The sequence below is a fragment of the Pan paniscus genome, chromosome 6, assembly GCF_029289425.2.
Source record: "Pan paniscus chromosome 6, NHGRI_mPanPan1-v2.0_pri, whole genome shotgun sequence".
Lineage (NCBI taxonomy): Eukaryota > Metazoa > Chordata > Mammalia > Primates > Hominidae > Pan > Pan paniscus.
In genome coordinates, this window is record NC_073255.2 from 175,251,856 (window position 1) to 175,271,343 (window position 19,488).

At 45.9% G+C, this 19,488-nt stretch overlaps 1 pseudogene; it reads left to right on the top strand.

Annotated features, from left to right (window-relative positions):
- The first annotated feature begins 3,780 nt into the window (after positions 1-3,780).
- On the top strand, positions 3,781-7,075 carry LOC100984076 (inosine-5'-monophosphate dehydrogenase 1-like; annotated as a pseudogene).
- Positions 7,076-19,488: the final 12,413 nt, after the last annotated feature.

Consider the following 19,488-nt stretch of genomic DNA (forward strand, 5'->3'; position numbering starts at 1 on the left):
CCTGATTTCAGGAGATCCACTCATCTCAACCTCCCAAAGTGCTGTGATTACAAGCATGAGCCACCGCACCCAGCTGGGAGCCATTATTCTTTATTCCAAGCTTCCATAGTGGTTAAATTTAAAAATAAATAATACTGTGAAACAGTCACACGGAAAGTATTATAAAAATTCTAAATCTCTAAATAAATATATGGTTATTTAATAAATCAATCAGTTCAATTGGCTTTTTTAAATTAAAAAATGTTTTTCCTTTTTTTTTCTTTTTATTTTCTAGAAGTCGTAGCTTTGCAGGGTAAAAAAATGTTTTTTCTTAAAGATGCAGGTTTTTGCTATGTTGCCTAGACTGGTCAAGTACTACTGGGCTCAAGGGATCCTCCCACATCAACAAACAGGTACCTGTCACCCTGCCTGGCCCTCAACTAGGTTTTTGGAAAAGTTTTCTACCTGCTAGTCTTGGGGTGGGGCAGTGGTTCTCAAAATGTGGTGTGAGAAACCCTACTGGTCCCTGATGCCATTTCAGGGGGTCTGTGAGGTCAAAACTATTTTTAAAATAATACTGATATGTTATCTGTATTTTCCTCCCATTCTTTAATGAGTTTACAGTAGATTTTCCAGGAGAGAAAGAGGGTCATGAAGTTAATGAGATAGATGGGACTACAGGAAGTAGCAAGATTTTTCACTGTCTAGCTTTCTTGTTGTATTTTAATCTTTAAACCGTAAGAATGTGTTACCTATTAAAATATATACATTAGAAAATCTTCAAGATAAATACTTGTATAACCTCTGGGTATGCGAGGTGTTCCGGTTGCCTTGAATGATGAAGTGGAGCTGTGGCCCCACCCAGGTCTATGTTATATGATGGAGAAATAAACTTGATATTATTTGAGCCACGGAAACTGTCATATCAGCCTAACTCATAACTAAACTAACAGAAGCTTAAATGTCTCTTCTTCTTCTTCTTCTTTTTTTTTTTGAGAGAGGGTCTTATTCTGGGGCCCATGTTGGAGTGCAGTGGTGCAATCTCAGCTCATTGCAACCTCCAACTCCTGAGTTTAAGTGATTCTCATGACTCAGCCTCCCAAGTAGCTGGGACTACAGGTGTGTGCCATCACACCTGGCTAATTTTTGTAGTTTTAGTGGAGAAAAGGTTTCGTCATGTTGGCCAGGCTGGTCTCGAACTCCTGGCCTCAGGTGATCCACTTGCCTCGGCCTCCCAAAGTGCTGGGATTGGAGGCATGAGCCACTGCACCAGCCAAATGTCTCTTAATACAGCTCCTCTCCAACCAGTTATGTTATAGAATAATAAACCAGCATTCAAATAGATTTTATAAATCTATAGATGTCCATATGTATTACTGGGTTCCTTCATCTACTTGCGGTGCTATAACAAAGTACCATAGACTGGGTGACTTAAACAACAGAAATATCTCTGTTCTGAAGGCTGGGAAGTCCCAGGTTCTAGCCAGTTCCATTCCTGGGGAAGACACTGTTCCTGGCTTGCAGACAGCTGTCTTCTCCCTAGGCTCTTACATGGCCTTATTATTTATCTATTTACTTATTTATTTAGTGTGTGCCTGTGGAAGACAGACCATAGCTCTCTTTCTGTTCTTATGAGGATACCAATTCTATCGGATCAGGGCTTGTGATAAGATAAATATATATTTGATCTTTGTCCCAGTTTCTGACACAGAACCCCTAAAGTTCTTGTAATTTCCTGAGTGATAAGGGTGCTAGGAGTACCTTTTGTTCTAATATTTGGTCTCTGACCCTGGTTGCAGACACAAGAATTTCTAAAACTCTTGGAGTTTCTTCAGGGATGGGGAATGGGGACGGGCAGTGCCTTTTGTTATTCATAATAAGAACCTTTTAACCATAGAAGATTTGTGGTAATGATGTGACTCTTGCAAGGTGGAATCTGGAAACCAGAAAGACAAACACTTGGCCGGGCACAGTGGCTCATGCCTGTAAACCCAGCACTATGGGAGGCTGAGGCGGGTGGAGGTCAGGAGTTCAAGACCAGCCTGACCAAGATGGTGAAACCCTGTCTCTACTAAAAATACAAAAATGAGCCAGGTATGATGGTGGGCACCTGTAATCCCATCTACTTGGGAGCCTGAGGCATAGAATTGCTTGAACCCAGGAGGCGGAGGTTGCAGTGAGTCGAGATCACACCACTGCACTCCAGCCTGGGCGACAGCAACAGAACGAGACTCCATCTCAAAAAAAAAAAAAAAAAAAAAAAAAACCAACACTTTGTTATAAATAAAGTTTTGTTGCTGCAAAAGAAATAGCACTCGAATATAAAATTTTCTTTTTAATTCTCAGCAAGGCAAGTTACTTCTATAGAAGGGTGAGCCCTTACAGATGGAGCAATGGTGAGCGCACACTTGGACAAGGGAGGGGAAGGGGTTCTTATCCCTGGCACATGTGGCCCCTGCTGCTGTGTCATTCCCCTATTGGCTGGGGTTAGACTGCACAGGCTAAACTAATTCCGATTGGGTAATTTAAAGAGCGTGATGGGGAGAGTGGTTTGGCGGGAAAAATGGTTATGACAGAGCAGGTAATCAGAATGAGTCAGGGTAGAGTAGGAAATCACCAGAGTGAGTCAGGGTGGAGAAGAGTCAGGGTGGAGCAGGTAATCGGAAAAGGTTGCTTTACGTGGAAGTTAAGTTTAAAAGTAGAAGGCAAAGAATTGAACATACTGACATATTAATTCTTTGAAGAGAAATTTATAACTCATATTTAACAACTTCCCCCTCTTGCATTTTTCCTTATAGCTTTTTCTTTAACTCCTTTAACATGTCTTGGCTTAGTTGTTCTGCCTGATTTTCCAAAAGAAGGAGCTTCTCTGGTTAAGGTGGAGAATAGTTAAGGGAGATCTTAGTAAGTACCACTTCTGTGAGCCTCGGCACCAACCCATGGATGCATGATATGACACAGCACCCGACAAGATTAAGTACACCTATTACGGCTACGAGGGAGGTAAGAATCGAGGTTATTACTCCTTTCCATTTACCAAACCACTTTTCTAGCCATCCTGTAAAGGGGTCATTTACCCCCGAGTTGCTGGCTAATTCATTGGATAGAGCAGTCAGTCCTTTCAATGCCTTTGTTATACTTCCATTAGGGGCGGTGTTGAAGGTGCAACATTGAGTTTTAATCACGACGTAAACTCCTCTTTCTGCTAATATCATGTCTAAGGCTATCCTATTTTCTCAAGCCATCTGGCCAGTAGCCCCTAACTGCTCAGCTATTCCTTTAACAGCATCTCTAGTGTAGTTAATAAATCGCTGTTGGTTGTAATAGATGTAGTTTATCCAATCTACATTTTTATTAATTGTCACCCACCAAAATATTGACTCAAATCCTGCAGCTATTTCATTTCGGGCTTTAAATTGATCTGGTATTCCCCGTGGGACTCCAATTGTGTCTAAATAGACGTGAGAGTCGAAAGACCCATAAGGGGCTTCTCTTACTTTACGATGTCTTATTTTTCCTTCCTCTGGTTGAGGAAATGCCAGGGTGAAAGGGATACCCAACCGGACTAAAGCACAAGTGCCACTCCAGTTATTTGGCAGTGTCCAGTAAAGGTCCACCGCAATACTACTACACATCCGCTCGGGGATGAACAAGGGCTGACTGATTGGTAAGCTCTTGAAAATTCTTAAGCTCGAGCCTGCCCGGCCTGCGGCAACAGCATGGACACAGCGCAGCGTCAGCAGCAGCAGCGGCAGCAGCAGTGGCTGGCAGCCACGCAGGTGTTTATGTCTGGTTGCGGGGTCTCGCGGCAGCATGGCAGACTACCTGATCAGAGGCGGCACCAGCTACAGGCCCGAGGACGGGCTCACGGCGCAGCGGCTCTTCACTGGTGCAGCAGCTCGCGACGGCCTCACCTACAACAATTTCCTGATTCTCCCAGGATTCATAGACTTCATAGCTGATAAGGTGGACCTGACCTCAGCCCTGACTTGGAAGATCACGCTGAAGATGCCACTGATCTCCTCCCCCATGGACGCTGTGACAGAAGCTGACATGGCCATCGCAATGGCTCTGATGGGAGGTATTGGTTTCATTCACCACCACTGCACCCCAGAGTTCCAGGCCAATGAGGTGCGGAAGGTCAAGAAGTTTGAACGGGGCTTTATCATGGACCCCGTGGTACTAAGCCCCTCACACACCGTGGGTGATGTGCTGGAGGCCAAGATGCGGCATGGCTTCTCGGGCATCCCCATCACTGAGACAGACACCATGGGCAGCAAGCTGGTGGACATCGTCACCTCCTGAGACATCAACTTTCTTGCTGAGAAGGACCACATCACCCTCCTCAGTGAGGTGATGACACCAAGGATTGAGCTGGTGGTGGCTCCAGCAGGTGTGATGTTGAAAGAGGCAAATGAGATCCTGCAGCCGTAGCAAGAAAGGGAAGCTGCCTATCGTCAATGATCGCAATGAGCTGGTGGCCATCATCGCCCACACCAACGTGAAGAAGAACTGAGACTACCCTCTGGCCTCCAAGGATTCCCACAAGCAGCTGCTGTGCAGGGCAGCTGTGGGCACCCGTGAGGATGACAAATACCGCCTGGACCTGCTCACCCAGGTGGGCGTTGACATCATAGTCTTGGACTTGTCCCAAGGGAACTCATTGTATCAGATGGCCATGGTGTATTACATCAAACAGAAGTACCCCCACCTCCAGGTGATTGGGGGGAACATGGTGACAGCAGCCCAGGCGAAGAACCTGATTGACGCTGGTGTGGAAGGGCTGCACGTGGGCATGGGCTGCAGCTCCATCTGCATCACCCAGGAAGTGATGGCCTACAGCTGGCCCCAGGGCACTGCTGTGTACAAGGTGGCCGAGTATGCCCGGCACTTTGGTGTGCCTACATAGCCGATGGCGGCATCCAGACCATGGGGAACATGGTCAAGGCCCTGGCCCTTGGATCCTCCACAGTGATGATGGGCTCCCTTCTGGCCGCCACCACGGAGGTCCCCAGCAAGTACTTCTTCTCAGATGGGGTGTGGCTCAAGAAGTACGGGGGTATGGGCTCACTGGATGCCCTGGAGAAGAGCAGCAGCAGCCAGAAACAATACTTCATGGAGGGGGATAAGGTGAAGATCGCGCAGGGTGTCTCCAGCTCCATCCAGGACAAAGGGTCCATTCAGAAGTTCGTGTCCTACCTCATAGCGGGCATCCAGCATGGCTGCCAGGATACTGGGGTCTGCAACCTGTCTGTCCTTTTGTCCATGATGTACTCAGGAGAGTGCAAGTTTGAGAAGTGGACCATGTTGGCCCAGATCAAGGGTGGCGTCCAAGGCCTGCACTCTTACAAGAAGAGGCTGTACTGAGGACAGGGGTGGAGGCCGAGGTGGTGGAGGGGTCGCACCCCAGTGTCCACCTTCGGGCGCAGCCTCCCTCCATAACTGAGTGGTCCACAGATTTGCACTACGGGTTCCCCAGCTCCTTTCCAGGGAGAGAGGAGGAGAGGTCCAGAGGGGTCTGTGGCCCCTTGCTGGGCACCCCTGCAGAGTCAGGACTGCTGCCTGGGCCAGACTGCCCTGGGAGCCCCATCAAGCCCAGCCAGCCGGGCTCTCAGGCCTTTCTTGCTTCAGCCTGCTCCAGCCTGGCCCCCACCCCAGGGGCAGGTAGCCCCTCCTGGCTTCTCCTGTAGGGCACCTCCCTGCCCCCAGCCCCCCAGGAAATGGTGCTCTCCTGGCCCTGCCTCTGGCCCTTCCTGGGCCGCTGCCCCCTCAGCCTGTGGCACTTCTGAGCTCCTGACCTAGGCCAAGGGGAGGTCTCTGCCCCCTTCCCTGGCCCTGGACTACCCTTGGGCCCTGCTCCTCAGGCCACTTCCCTGTCCCTGTCCCTGGGGAGGAGGCTTCCCTGGTCATGGCCGCCTGCCTGTCATTTCTGACTCACCACCGTCCCCAGGTATACCGTTCCTGCCCTCTCCTCAGCTGCAGTTGAAGGCTTTAACTTTGCACACTTTGGGATCACAGTTGCGTCATTGTGTATTAAATAATCAGAATAAATCAAGCAGGTCTAGATAGAAAGGAAGAAAGAAAGAAAAAAGAAAGAAAGAAAGAGAAAGAAAGAAAAGAAAGAGAGAAAGAAAGAAAAGAAAAAAGAAAGAAAAGAAAAAAGAAAAGAAAGAAAAGAAAAAAGAAAGAAAGAAAGGAAGAAAGAAAGAAAATTCTTAAGCTCACTGCATCCCTTCAGGTCTCCAAGGAACATTAAGTTTCCTCCCTGTTGTGAGAGACTTGAAGTGAACTTGGTGTTGGGAAACCGAAGCTGGATGGCCCTCAGGGGCTGACCCGCAGGGTATCAGACTTTGGGATATAGCAGAGAGAGAGGTTGGCATGACTTGTCACCCCAGGCTGCAGAATCCTGGAAAAGAGCTACCATGCAACCCATGCCCGGTCGACTGGAGGACCACGCTAGTGGAAAGGGGACAATCTGGGCTTCTGGCCTGCCACGTGCACAAGCATAACAGTTGCTTTTGTTTAACGTGTGGACGGAATATTTGATCCATTCCAACCAGGCATTTACATCTTGGTATCCAATCTCAATTGTCAAAGCTTGTTTTAAGTCTTTAACTTCTACCATCGCTATCTTGGCCTTGTCGTTAGATGGAGGAGGAACAATGGTTCCATTGTGAGAGATTTTGGAAAAAGGCTTAGAGGAAGGTGCAGGCAGTGGGGGATCAAAGAAACGCATTTCAAAGAATCCAATAGGGTCTGTTCCAGAAACCTCAGCCTCCATACCATAAAACCGGCTTAAAGAAGGGAACCGGTTTAGAAAAGGGGAAGAACTTTGGGGGCTTGAGATAATAACCTGTATAGGATTGCACTGGTTTAGCTGACAGTTGGGGGTGCTGTCCCTTTAGTGAAATGAATGTATGGTTTTAGGAAACTACAGAAACTGGTTGGGGCAGTCTATCCTTGCTCTTTAGTGGTCCATAGAACGTTGGACCAGCTACGGCACAAAAGCTCTACATCGAGTGGGCAAGACTCCTGGTTGCCACTGGGGTCTTTATCGAAATCTCCCCAGATTAAATGGTCCTAATTCACTAATGCCCAGTCTGAGGAGAGCCAGGAGGCACACAGGCACTTTTCTAAAGCAGAGGGCTGTCTTTGACTTAACAAGTCCCCACAGGGTATAACAAGGCAAGAAGGCAAGCATCAAATGCAATAGTTTGAGGCAAAATGGACTTGGTTATGTTAATAACTAGATGGTCAGCGATAGAGCAAGGAAAGAAGAAAGAGTAATAGAATAGATGAAAGAGAGTTAAATTTTTCTTAGCTTTAGTTTGGTAGGGTTTCCCCCCACGACTATGGTCGTGGACCATAGTCCCAGGCGGTGCTTTCTTGACTGGTGTGGTGAGTCCATCCTCTCTCTGCTGTGCGGACTGAGGTTTCAGTAGTTAGGAGCACTAAGTAAGGACCTCCCCAGGCTGGCTCAAGCTTCTGCTCTTCCCAGCTCTTGATGAGGACATGATCCCCAGGCTGATGCTGATGCACCGGGAACTCCAAGGGCGGCACCTGTGCTAATAGACCTTTAGTTTTAAGATAAGAGAAAATAGAAGGTAGACCAACTATATAATTTATAAGGAATTGATCTTCTGTTTCAAAGGTAGGTATATCAGCAGTGGAGTGCAAATAAGGTAATCCGTAGAGCGTCTCATAAGGAGAAAGACCAATATCTTTCCGTGGTGCAGTTTGAATTCTCAGCAGGACAATAGGAAGACACTTGGTCCATGGCAATCGAGTCTCTAAGACTAATTTGGTTGAGTGGTTCTTTAGAGTCTGATTCATCCTTTCTACTCTCCCTGATGAGGGGGTGTGCCAGCGAGTATGGTGTTCCCATCTAATGTCTAATGTTTGGGATAGCTTTTTAATAATGTGTGCGGTGAAATGAGTTCCACTGTCTGAGTCAATATTTTCTATTAGTCCAAACCTGGGTACTATATTTTCAATTAGGGCCCTAACTACATTATTGGCTGTTGCATTTGAAAGGGGATAGCTTCGACCCAGTGAGTGGGGTGGTCTACTATCACTAGTAAATATTTTAGATGATCTATTGGAGGCATTTCTGTGTAATCAACTTGGATACTTTGGAATGGCCTTAAACCTGGATTCCTTCCCCCGAGAGGTAATATTTTTATAGTATGTTAATTAGTTTTCTTAAATACTAAGCAACTATCTGTAACCTGTTTGGACAGAGTATAAATTCCTGTGCAATCATAAACTCTGAGAACTGCTCTCTGGTCTTGCAGTATCCATTTTCCTTCTGAATTCTCTTTAGCGCCTATTTTTATTAGTTTTTCTTTTTAAGCGGAAGAGAAAATGGGGATTATGGTAGGAGGAGGGAGGCAGGGAGTTAAGTGAAAAATACGCATTTCAGAAGACACAGCAGCCTGCTTGCCTACCTGATCTTCTAGGTTATTTCCTCGACTTTCAAAAGAAAGGCTTTTCTAGTGTCCGGGAACATGGACAATAGCTATTTCTTCTGGCAACGGAAGATTATTCAATAGTTGGGTGATCAGCTCCTTGTGAACAAGGTCTTGACCTTTACTATGAATGAGACCTCGTTCAGTCCAAATTTTCCCAAACATATGGGCCACTCCAAAGGCATACCTAGAATCACTATAGATGGTTCCTTCCTGGTGCTGCAAGTGCTTTAAGGCTTGGCTGGGGGGCAAACAGCTCATACGTTTGAGCAGACCAACTGTTGGGCAATTTTCCTGACTCTATTTCTGCAAGAGTTTCTCCAACAATCACTGAATACACACTGTGTCTTTTTTCCTCAATCACCTGAGAAGAACCATGTATGAATAAGTACCATCCAGTCCGGAAGGGGGTTTCTCCTAGGTCTGGTCGAACCTTTGTATGGTAATCAATTAAATCTAAACATGTGTGTTCCCTCCTTATATCTGGATTCCTTGTTAGGAAACCTGCTGGGTTGAGTGAATTATCAGTGGTCAATGTTAAATCATCCTTTTCTAACAGAATGGCCTCATACTTTAAGATTCTCGAGTCAGTAAGCCATCTCCCTGCTCTCTGGTTTAAGATAGTTCTAATTTGGTGAGGCGTGCTTACTGTCAATTTTCCTCCAAAGGTTAACTTTCTGCTTTCCTCGACTAGTATTGCCGTAGCCACGATGGACTGGATGCATTGGGGCCATCCACGAGTGACTGGGTCTAAGATCTTTGATAGGAAGGCTACAGGCTGCCGACGGCCTCTGTGTTCTTGAGTCAGTACTCCTAAAGCTACCCCACTGTCCACATTAACAAAAAGGTGGAATGGCTTTTCTAGGGAGGGTAAGGCTAAAACAGGGGCAGTTATGAGCCTTTCCTTCAGCTTCTCGACTTGATCAACTTCCTCAGAAGTCCACAGGAGATGGTTAGGCTTCTCCTGGGCAAGTTTTTGATATAACAGTTTACTGTGTAGTGCATATGAGTCAATCCATAAATGACAGTATCTGACTAACACTAAACATTTCCTGAGTTCTTGTTTAGTTTGAGGCAAGGGTTGGTACACAATTCCCTCGATTCGTTCGGGCCGTATTCTTCACTTGCCTGCACTTATTAAGTGGCCTAAATATTTAACTTCAGGCTCTACATACTGAAGCTTTCTTTTTGAGACTGTAGCCCTTCAAACTGCAGATGTTTAGAAATATGTGTAGAGAAGTCAGTTACCTTCTCTATATCTTCACCAGATATAAGAATGTCGTCCACATACTGAAGAAGGCATATTTGTTCTGGGATGACAATTCTTTCTAGTACTTGTTCTAAAATTTAGCCAAAAAGATTAGGGGAGTCTGTGAACCCTTGGGGCAAGATTGTCCATCGATATTGTTGTTTCCACCCTGAGTGGGGATCCTCCCACTCAAAAGCAAATATATCTCGGCTATCTTCAGCCAGGGCACATGCCCAAAAAGCATCCTTCAAATCTATTACAGCAAACCATTGATGATTATATGGAATCTTGCTAAGAATGGTGAAAGGATTGGGGACAATAGGGTGGGTAGTCTGGACTATTTGGTTGATAGCTGCAAGGTCCTGTACTAGCCAGTATGACCCACCTGATTTCTTGACTGGCAGCACTGGGGTGTTATAAGGGGACATACAGGGCTCGAAAAGCCCATCCTTAATGAGGCCTTTGATTATAGGTTTCAACCCTATCCTACCTTCTAGAGGAATAGGATATTGCTTCCTTACTACTCCCGGGGTTTTTAGCTTGATGTGGGTTAGAGGCACTTGGAGTTTCCCTCAGTTTCCGTCTTTGGACCAGACATTTGGATTAACATATTTTTCATCGCGGTGGTGAGTAGGTTTAATGAGGTGAGGAATCCTCTTGGGCTGACTTGTAGACTTATGGCCAACTTAACATTAAATTAGTTCCTGCTTCAGGGATTAACAAGAACTGAATATGAGCTGAGCAATCCTCGTATCTAATTTCTGTGCTTTCTAAAATTTTTGCTCTAAATCCTTCCCCTTTTACCCTGGAGACTAAAAGTTCCTCTGAGGAGGAGACAAGATTAGATGGGGGAAACAAACAGAGGAGCAAACAGCCCCTGAATCGACTAAAAAGGTGATAAGCTCATGTTTAGGCCCCACCTCCAAATGTATCAAGGGCTCCTGGTGAGACTCAAGATAAAAGAGACAGAGCCCCTGACCCCCCTATTCTTCCTCGAAAGTCATGAGTGGAAGGGCTTCTTTCTCCTTTCTTAGTTGAGGACATCCTCTCTTGAAGTGGCCTGTTCTTCCACATCTATAGCACCTATCTTGTCCTTCCTCCCTCTTAGTTCTGGGATTCTTTAACCCTGCTCCCCCATACTATTTAGGGGGCATGGTAGATGAGGACCTTGGTCCTCCAGATGGAGGCTGGGTCCTTTAAAAGAGGGTTCAGACTCTTTACAGTTTCTGGCTCCCTGGAAACTTTGTCTAAAAGTACCTGGGTTTGGAGCCATCTGTTGGAAGGGGGAAAACATAAGTTTTGTCTTTTGTTTCTGTTTTTCTTTGTCCCTTTTCATGTATAATTTCTGAGCTTCCCCAAGAAGCTCACTTAGGGGACAGTCTTCCCAACTGTCTATCTTTTGTAACTTTTTTGAAATGTCTGGCCAAATTTTAGTGACAAATTGGAGTTTCAACATTCCTTGCCCAAGGGGATCATCCAAATTGAGGCCTGCATAATGCCTCGTTTGCTCCTTCAGTCTGTCTAGGAATCTCATAGGCCCTTCATCCTTTTCCAGTTGTATATCAAATGCTTTAGAAAGATTTCGGGTTCGGGGTACTGATTCCCAAATTCCTTTTATCATCATCTCCCTTAGGTCCTGCATATTTTCCCGGTGATCTGCATTGTTATTGTCCCACCGGGGGTCTCAGGTGCTGAATTTCTGGTCCGTTGTAGGAACGTTTTCACTGGGAGGGTGCTCACATTCCTAAACTACCATAGCAGCCCTACAAATCATACTCCTTTCTTCCCCTGAAAAGAGGATGCCCATGATGGACATAACTGGACCCAAGTGTATAACTGAGGCCTAAGAATTGGTCAATTTGGTCTGCCACTCCGTAGGGGTCATCTAGTAGCAGTTTAAGCTCCTTTTTAAAATTCCGACCTTCTGAACTGGTTAAGGGAGCATTTACAAAGCCAATGGCCCCCTACTCCTTGTGGTACCTCTTTCAAAGGGAAGAAGGTTGGGGCCAACCTCTTAGGTACGGAGGGAAATGGGAAATTCTGAATATCTTTTTTACATTGTTCTATCTCATGCTGAAGTCCTTTTAGAGAGGGGTATTTAAGTTGGGAGGAAATAGGCTGGTAGGACGGTAATTCCCAAGAGTCAGAGTTATAAGGAGGAGGGATAACGTGAGTAGAGTGCTGATTTGGAACGGGATCTGAGGCGGCAGTGGCTGTCTGAGGGGAAAGACTGGGGACACTGAACGGGGAAAGATAGTCTAGGGGATCCCATGTGCTGGAGTCTTTAGGCATGAGAGTTGGCTCCTCTGACTTTTCATTTTGAGATGCCAGATTGGGTTCTTCCCTATTTGTTTTTAAGGGAAAAATCAGCGCAGGTCCTTGCCTCCAACAAAGGGCATAGCCTAGTTCTTCTGGAGACATTGGACTTTTATCATTAACATATTGTATTAACAGCTGACACATTACATCCTCATTTGACCCAAACTTTGGCCAGAAGATTGAGGGTTTGAGGATGGGTCCCTGAGTCCAAATAAAACAGCAATATTTTATCATTTGTTGCTTTTTCCTATGTTTAGTCCTTTCATTATCCTTCCAGTGTTTTAGCATGAGACCTAGGGGGCTATCCGGTGGGGATATCTTTGTTACCATCTTTATCCCCCTTGCTTCCTGTCTTGCTTAGGGTATTTCCCATCTTGATGGTTTGGGGGTAAGGTTCAAGGTTCGATTTCCCTTACTGGAAATTTCTTGCCTTTTGGGTGAGGCTCAATTTTCTGTGCTGGAAATATCTTGCCTTTTGGGTGAGGCTCAATTTCCCCCACTGGAAATTTCTTGCCTTTTGGGGTGAGGCTCAATTTCCTCCACTGGAAATTTGTTGCCTTTTCTACTACTGGAGGTTTGTGTGAGGTTCAATCCCCCCAACTGGGGATGTCTTGCCTCTTTTTAACCTCTAAGCCACCCTGACCAAGGAGTACTTCACCACCCCCTTGCAGCTTTCTTACCTTGGTCCTGACCACCAAGGAAATACTTTACCAGCTCCCATGGTGTCTTTTCCTTGGTCCATGCACAGACTTGCATGGTCATTATGGAGGATCCTTTAAGATAGGTTGCTGGCCAGTTTCTTTCCGCGTTGCTAAGAGCTGGAGTTATTCCTCACACTGGGTGGGTCTTGATTTCTCACCCCCCAGGCTGCCACAAGGGGGCGGAGCGTGCCTCCTCACAAGAGAGAACCAGAGACCACCCACGGAGGGGAATGTAATCACAGGCAAGCCCCCAAATTGTTATAAATAAAGTTTCGGTGCCACAAAAGAAATATAACTCAAATATAAAATTTTCTTTTTAATTCTCAGCAAGGCAAGTTACGTCTATAGAAGGGTTCACCCTTACAGATGGAGCAATGGTGAGCGCACACTTGGCCAAGGGAGGGGAAGGGATTTTTTATCCCTGACGCACATGGCCCCTGCTGTGGTGTCCTTCCCCTATTGGCTAGGGTTAGACTGCACAGGCTAAACTAATTCCGATTGGATAATTTGTTTGTTTGTTTGTTTGTTTTGAGACAGAGTCTTGCTCTGTCTCCCAGGCTGGAGTGCAGTGGCGCAATCTTGGCTCACTGCAAGCTCCGTCTCCTGGGTTCATGCCATTCTCCTGCCTCAGCCTCCTGAGTAGCTGGGACTACAGGCGACCACCACCATGCCCAACTAATTTTTTGTGTTTTTAGTAGAGACGGGGTTTCACCGTGTTAGCCAGGATGGTCTCGATCTCCTGAACTGGTGATCCGCCCGCCTTGGCCTCCCAAAGTGCTGGGATTACAGGCGTGAGCCACTGCGACCGGCCCCGATTGGCTAATTTAAAGAAAGTGATGGGGTGAGCGGTTTGGTGGGAAAAATGGTTTTGACAGAGCAGGTAATCGGAATGAGTCAGGGTGGAGTAGGTAATCAGAAAGATTGCTTTACCAGGAAGTTAAATTTAAAAGTAGAAGGCAAAGAATTGAATATATTGACATGTTAATTCTTTGAAGAGAAATTTATAACTCATATTTAACAACTTGACTGGACAGATGGAACTTGCAGCCCCACACCCTGACCTCTGAGAAAGGGAGAGGGGCTGGAGATTGACCTAATCACCACTAATCAATGATTTAATCAGTTATGCCTGTGTAATGAGGCACCCATAAAAACCCTAAACGACGGGATTTGGAGGGCTTCCAGGTTGATGAACACATGGAGGTCTTGGGAATGTGGTACCCCCAGAAGGGCATGGAAACTCTCTGCATCTCCTCCCCACCCCCATCCCTTGCCCTACACAGCACATCTCTCCCATTTGGCTGTTCCTGAGTTTTATCCTTTATGATAAACCAATAAACATAAGTAAAGTACATTCCTGAGTTCCGTGAGCTGTTCTAGCAAATTATCGAACCTGAGTAAGGGGCTGTGAGAGCCCTCAATTTGTAACCAAGTTGATTGGAAGCACTAGACACCAGGGACTCGCATTTGGCATCTAAAGTGGGAGGCAGGCTGGGTGCAGTGGCCTGTAATCCCAGTTCTTTGGGTGGCTGAAGCAGGAGGATGGCGTGAGGCCAGGAGTTCAAGACCAGCCTAGGAAACAGTGAGAGCCTGTCTCTATTAAAAATAAAAAAAGAAAGAAAAAATAAAGTGAGGGGCAGTCTTTTCATACTGAATCTTTAGCCTGTGGATTCAGACATTAACTCTGGATAGTTAATGCCAGAATTGAATTGAATCTTTAGACACCCAGTTGGTGTTTGCAGAAAATTGGAGAATTCCTTGGTGTGGAAAACCCACACATCTGGTGCCCAGAAGTGTTGTGAATATAGAAGAAAAGTAGTTTCCTTTTACAGCCCCACTCTGATGACCTCATTTAACTTTACCCCTAAAGACCTAAATACAGTTGCATTGGGGATTAGGGCTTCTATATATAAATTTGGTGGTGGTGTTGGTGGTGGTGGGTGGGAGGGGGAATGGGCACAATTTGGTCCAAACCTTTGGGTTAAAAGCTTACTAAAATTATATGTATTGTAATTCCAATGATGTATTGCAGGTGTATATGTATAGAGTATAGTTACATAGATTCTAAAAAGATGCTCCCCAAGTAACAATGAACTGTGGTAGTAAGATTTAGGGATGCAGTGACAGGCATCTTTGGGACTCTTGGTTGTCTACATTAAGAATAAGTTATAGGCCGGTGAGGTGGCTCACACCTGTAATCCCACCACTGTCGGAGGCCGAGGTGGGAGGATCGCTTGAGGCAAGGAGCTCAAGACAAGTCTGGGCAACATAGCAAAACCCTGTCTCTGCAAAAAATAAAAATAGCAATGTGTGGTGGCAAATGCATGTAGTCCCAGATACTTGGGAGGCTGAGGTAATAGGATCACTTAACCAGGGAAGTCAAGGCTACAGTGAGTGTGATTGTGTCACTGCATTCTCTCCTGGGCAACAGAGCAAGACCCTGTTTCAAAATGGAAAAGAACAAATTATAGAACAGAGAAGCAGAAAAGCAGGCATAAATAAAAGTTGATAGGCCAGGCATGGTGGCTCACGCCTGTAATCCCAGCACTTTGGGAGCCAGAGTTTGGGCGAATTGCTAGAGCTCAGGAGCTCGAGACCAGCCTGGCCAACATGGTGAAACCCCATCTCTACTAAAAATACAAAAATTAGCCAGGCATGGTGGCAGACGCCTGTAATCCCAGCTACTCAGGAGGCTGAGGCTCCTGAGAATTGCTTGAACCCAGAAGTCGGAGGTTGCAGTGAGCTGAGATCGTGGCCACTACACTCCAGCCTGGGTGACACAGCAAGACTCCATCTAAAAAAATAAATAAATAAAAATAAAAATAAAATAAAAGTTGCTGTATATCACCACCATGAAAACAAACGTTATGTAACAAATGAAGATTTGTCTCATATAAGTAAACTTAAATGTTTCAAAAATCCAAAAGAATGTCATTTCTTTTTTTTTTTTTTTTTTGAGATGGAGTCTTGCTCTGTCATCCAGGCTGGAGTGCAGTGGTGTGATCTTGGCTCACTGCAAACTCTGTCCCACTCCCACCACCAACCCCTTCTGGGCTCAAGCAATTCTCCTGCCTCAGCCTCCTGAGCAGCTGGGATTACAGGCACCCACCACTAAGCCTGGCTAATTTTTTTTTAATTTTTAGTAGAGACGGGGTTTCATCATGTTGGCGGGGCTGGTCTCGAACACCTGACCTCAGATGATCCACCCGCCTTGGCCTCCCAAAGTGCTGGGATTACAGGCGTGAGCCACCTCGCCTGGCCAAGAATGTCACTTTCAAAAGTACAAATGCATACAATGAATTCTACCTCCAAGGAAAATATTTCTTTAAAAGGAGAAATTGCTTCTGCTATTGCTGCATTTTTTTGTTGTGTTGTGCTAGAATACTTGGCTTACAAATTATTTCCTGTGAATAAACCATGTCATCATTTTCATTGAGTCCTTTCAATCTCCCACTTTGGTCCACTCATCCAACTCACTTCCTGGCTCTCTTCACTACTTGCCCCTCATAGAGTGTGATGCATGTCCTCATTTTCCAGCTCCTAGTTGCTCTGTTTTTCTTTTTCATTTCTTCTTATGTTATCTGCAACCATTATTTTACTCCATTTGTTTTCCTTCATTTGTTCTCATTGTCTTCCTCATTCTCACCCTCTTTTCCTTCTCTTGATCCTCTTATTGGCTTACTCTTTATTGAGTTTTCCATTGCCTTTTTCCTCTTTTTCCTCTCTGCAATCCCTACCCTCATAATAAAACCTGGTAAAAAGTGCTTCCACAGAAAAGGCAGAACATTAACATGTAGGGATTCACTCTGCCCCGATATTCCCAGAACAGTGCTGCTTGAGTCTAGCCCGAGCCCTTCTGGTGATTGCCCATCCATAGAGTCGGTAAGTTGACCAGAATCCCATTAGTCAATATTCAGTTACAGCTTACCACTCCATTACTTCTGTTCTTCAGAGAGGGGAATAGCTATGCCCCTCTCTTGCCCTACCTCCACTCCCACCCCCACCCCCCACTGCCACTCCCTGGCTCTTTTCCTCCACGCTAAATGTTCAGAAGACATTATTTACCTGGGGAGGGGAAGACTGGGGAGGGGAAGCAGTGAGGGAAAGAAATATCTCCTATAATTATCTGTCCTGAGCCTTCCATCTCTCTCTCTCTCTTTTTTTTTTTTTTTTTTTGAGACAGAGTCTCGCTCTGTCGCCCACATTGGAGCGCAATGGCACGATCCCGGCTCACTGCAACCTCCACCTCCCAGGTTCAAGCGATTCTCGTGCCTCAGCCTCCCGAGTAGCTGGGATTACAGGCACCCACCACCACGCCCAACTAATTTTTGTATTTTTAGTAGAGATTGGGTTTCATCATGTTGGCCAGCCTGGTCTTGAATTCCTGACCTCAGATGATCTGCCTGCCTCAGCCTCCCAAAGTTTTGGGATTACAGGTGTGAGCCACTGCACCTGGCTCTTCCATCTCAGTAGAAGATTCAAAAGAGCTAAATACTTGAGGAAAGGAGATATAATTGAGGCAAATACTGAGAATACCACAGAGGGTGAGAGGAACAAAGCATGAGGAAGAAAGTTATAGATGTTTGGTCTCCATGATATTTCTGAGATATTAAAGAAATAGGCCCGGCGCGGTGGCTCACGCCTGTAATCCCAGCACTTTGGGAGGCCGAGGCAAGTGGATCACGAGGTCAGGAGATCGAGACCATCCTGGCTAACACGGTGAAACCCCATCCCTACTAAAAAAAAAAAAAAAAATACAAAAAATTAGCCGGGTGCGGTGGCAGGTGCCTGTAGTCCGAGCTACTCGGGAGGCTGAGGCAGGAGAATAGCGTGAACCTGGGAGGCAGAGCTTGCAGTGAGCAGAGACAGTGCCACTGCACTCCAGCCTGGGCGACAGAGCGGGACTCTGTCTCAAAAGAAAAAAAAAGAAATAGGAGCATAAATGATTCTTAGTCTAAATGAATTACAATCTAGTAGGAGAAACTACATGTCCTATATGTAGGGGGTTCCCAGGATCATCCTTAGTTTCCACAATTTGCTAAAAGGACTCAAAAGATTCAGGAAAAGTTGCTATACTCTCAGGTACAGTTTGTTGTTGTTGTTGTTTTTGACATGGAGTTTTGCTCGTCACCCAGGCTGGAGTGCAATGGCGAGGTCTCAGCTTACTGCAACCCCCACCTCCTGGGTTCAAGTGATACTCCTGCCTCAGCCTCCTGAGTAGCTGTGATTACAGGCGCCTGCCACCACACCTGGCTAATTTTTGTATTTTCAGTAGAAATGAGGTTTCTACCATTTTGGCCAAGCTGGTCTCAAACTCCTGACTTCAGGTAATCCATCCTCTTCGGCCTCCCAAAGTGCTGGGATTACAGGCGTGAACCACTGCGCCAGGCCTAATCTATATCCTTTTGCTGTAATAAACTGTACCTGAAGCCAGGCACGGTGGCTCATGCCTATAATCCCAGCACTTTGGGAGGCCGAGGCAGGTGAATCACTTGAGGCCAGGAGTTCAGGACCAGCCTGGCCAACATGGCAGAAACCCTGTCTCCATTAAAAATACAAAAATTAGCCGGGTGTGGTGGTGCATGCCTGTAGCCCCAGCTATTCTGGAGGCTGAGGCAGGAGTATTGCTTGAACTCGGGAGGGGGAGGTTGCAGCGAGCCAAGATCGTGCCACTGCACTAAAGCCTGGGCAACAGAGCAAGACTCTGTCTCAAAAAGAAAAAGAAAAAGGATACATGTTAGAATTAGCAAAAGGGAAAAGGTGCATAGACCAAGTCCAGGAGAAGCCAGGAGCGAGCTTCCAGTTGCTCCCTCCAGCACAGCCCCACAGACAGTGCTTCATTCTCCCAGCAATAATGTGTAACAAGACATACGAAGTCTTGCCAACCAGGGAAATGCACCCAAGCCTTGGATTCCAGGTTTTTTATTGGAGATCCTGTAGGCATGCAGCACCTATGTGACTGGTCTTGGCTACTCACTTTCCAGCTTCCCAGAGATCAAACTGACATATAGTGGCCAAGGGCCTCACGTATATAAAACAGGTGTGAGCCATAGGTCACATCCCAAGCATAAACTCTCTGGTTAAATTAATACAGTATGGCCCAAACTCTCAAACTCTCCTCTTATCAGGCAGGATATTCCAAAAGGGCAGCAGTAACCCCCCAGGAGCGAGTCAAGGGTCAATCCTCTCTTTGGAATGTGCACAATTTGAGTAACCTAAGCTTGCTAAGTTAACCCTTTATCGCACACCCAAGAAGTGTGTTATGTTGACTACAAAATTTTTAAAAAATTATCTAAATTTTTTATCTTCCTGATGGTAGAAAATTTGATGTAGTCATATTTGAGATAATTTGCTTTTGTTTGTTTTGTTTTTGGTCATTTAAGTTTTAAACTCAATCACTACCATATTCATTCTCCCTTTTATCTATCGCTGATTTGAAGGTCCAAGGGTTTAAGAGGGCCATGGCATATGTGGGGAAACACATTAGATTTTGGGAGGCATTCTTGGTTTACCGTGGCATATGTAGAGTGTGACTTGCCTCCATTCCCCCCCCCCCCCCCACAATAAAACATCTGCAAATATTTTTTGTTGTTTTTAAGAAACTGGGTCTTGCTATGTGGCCAAGGCAGACCTCAAACTCCTGAGATCAAGTGATCATCCCTCCTCTGCCTCCTGAGTAGGGCGTATTGCAGGCACAGGTCACCCTACCCGGTTAACAATACAGGTTTTGTTTTCGTTTTTTTAGAGACTGAATCTCGCTATGTTGCCCAGG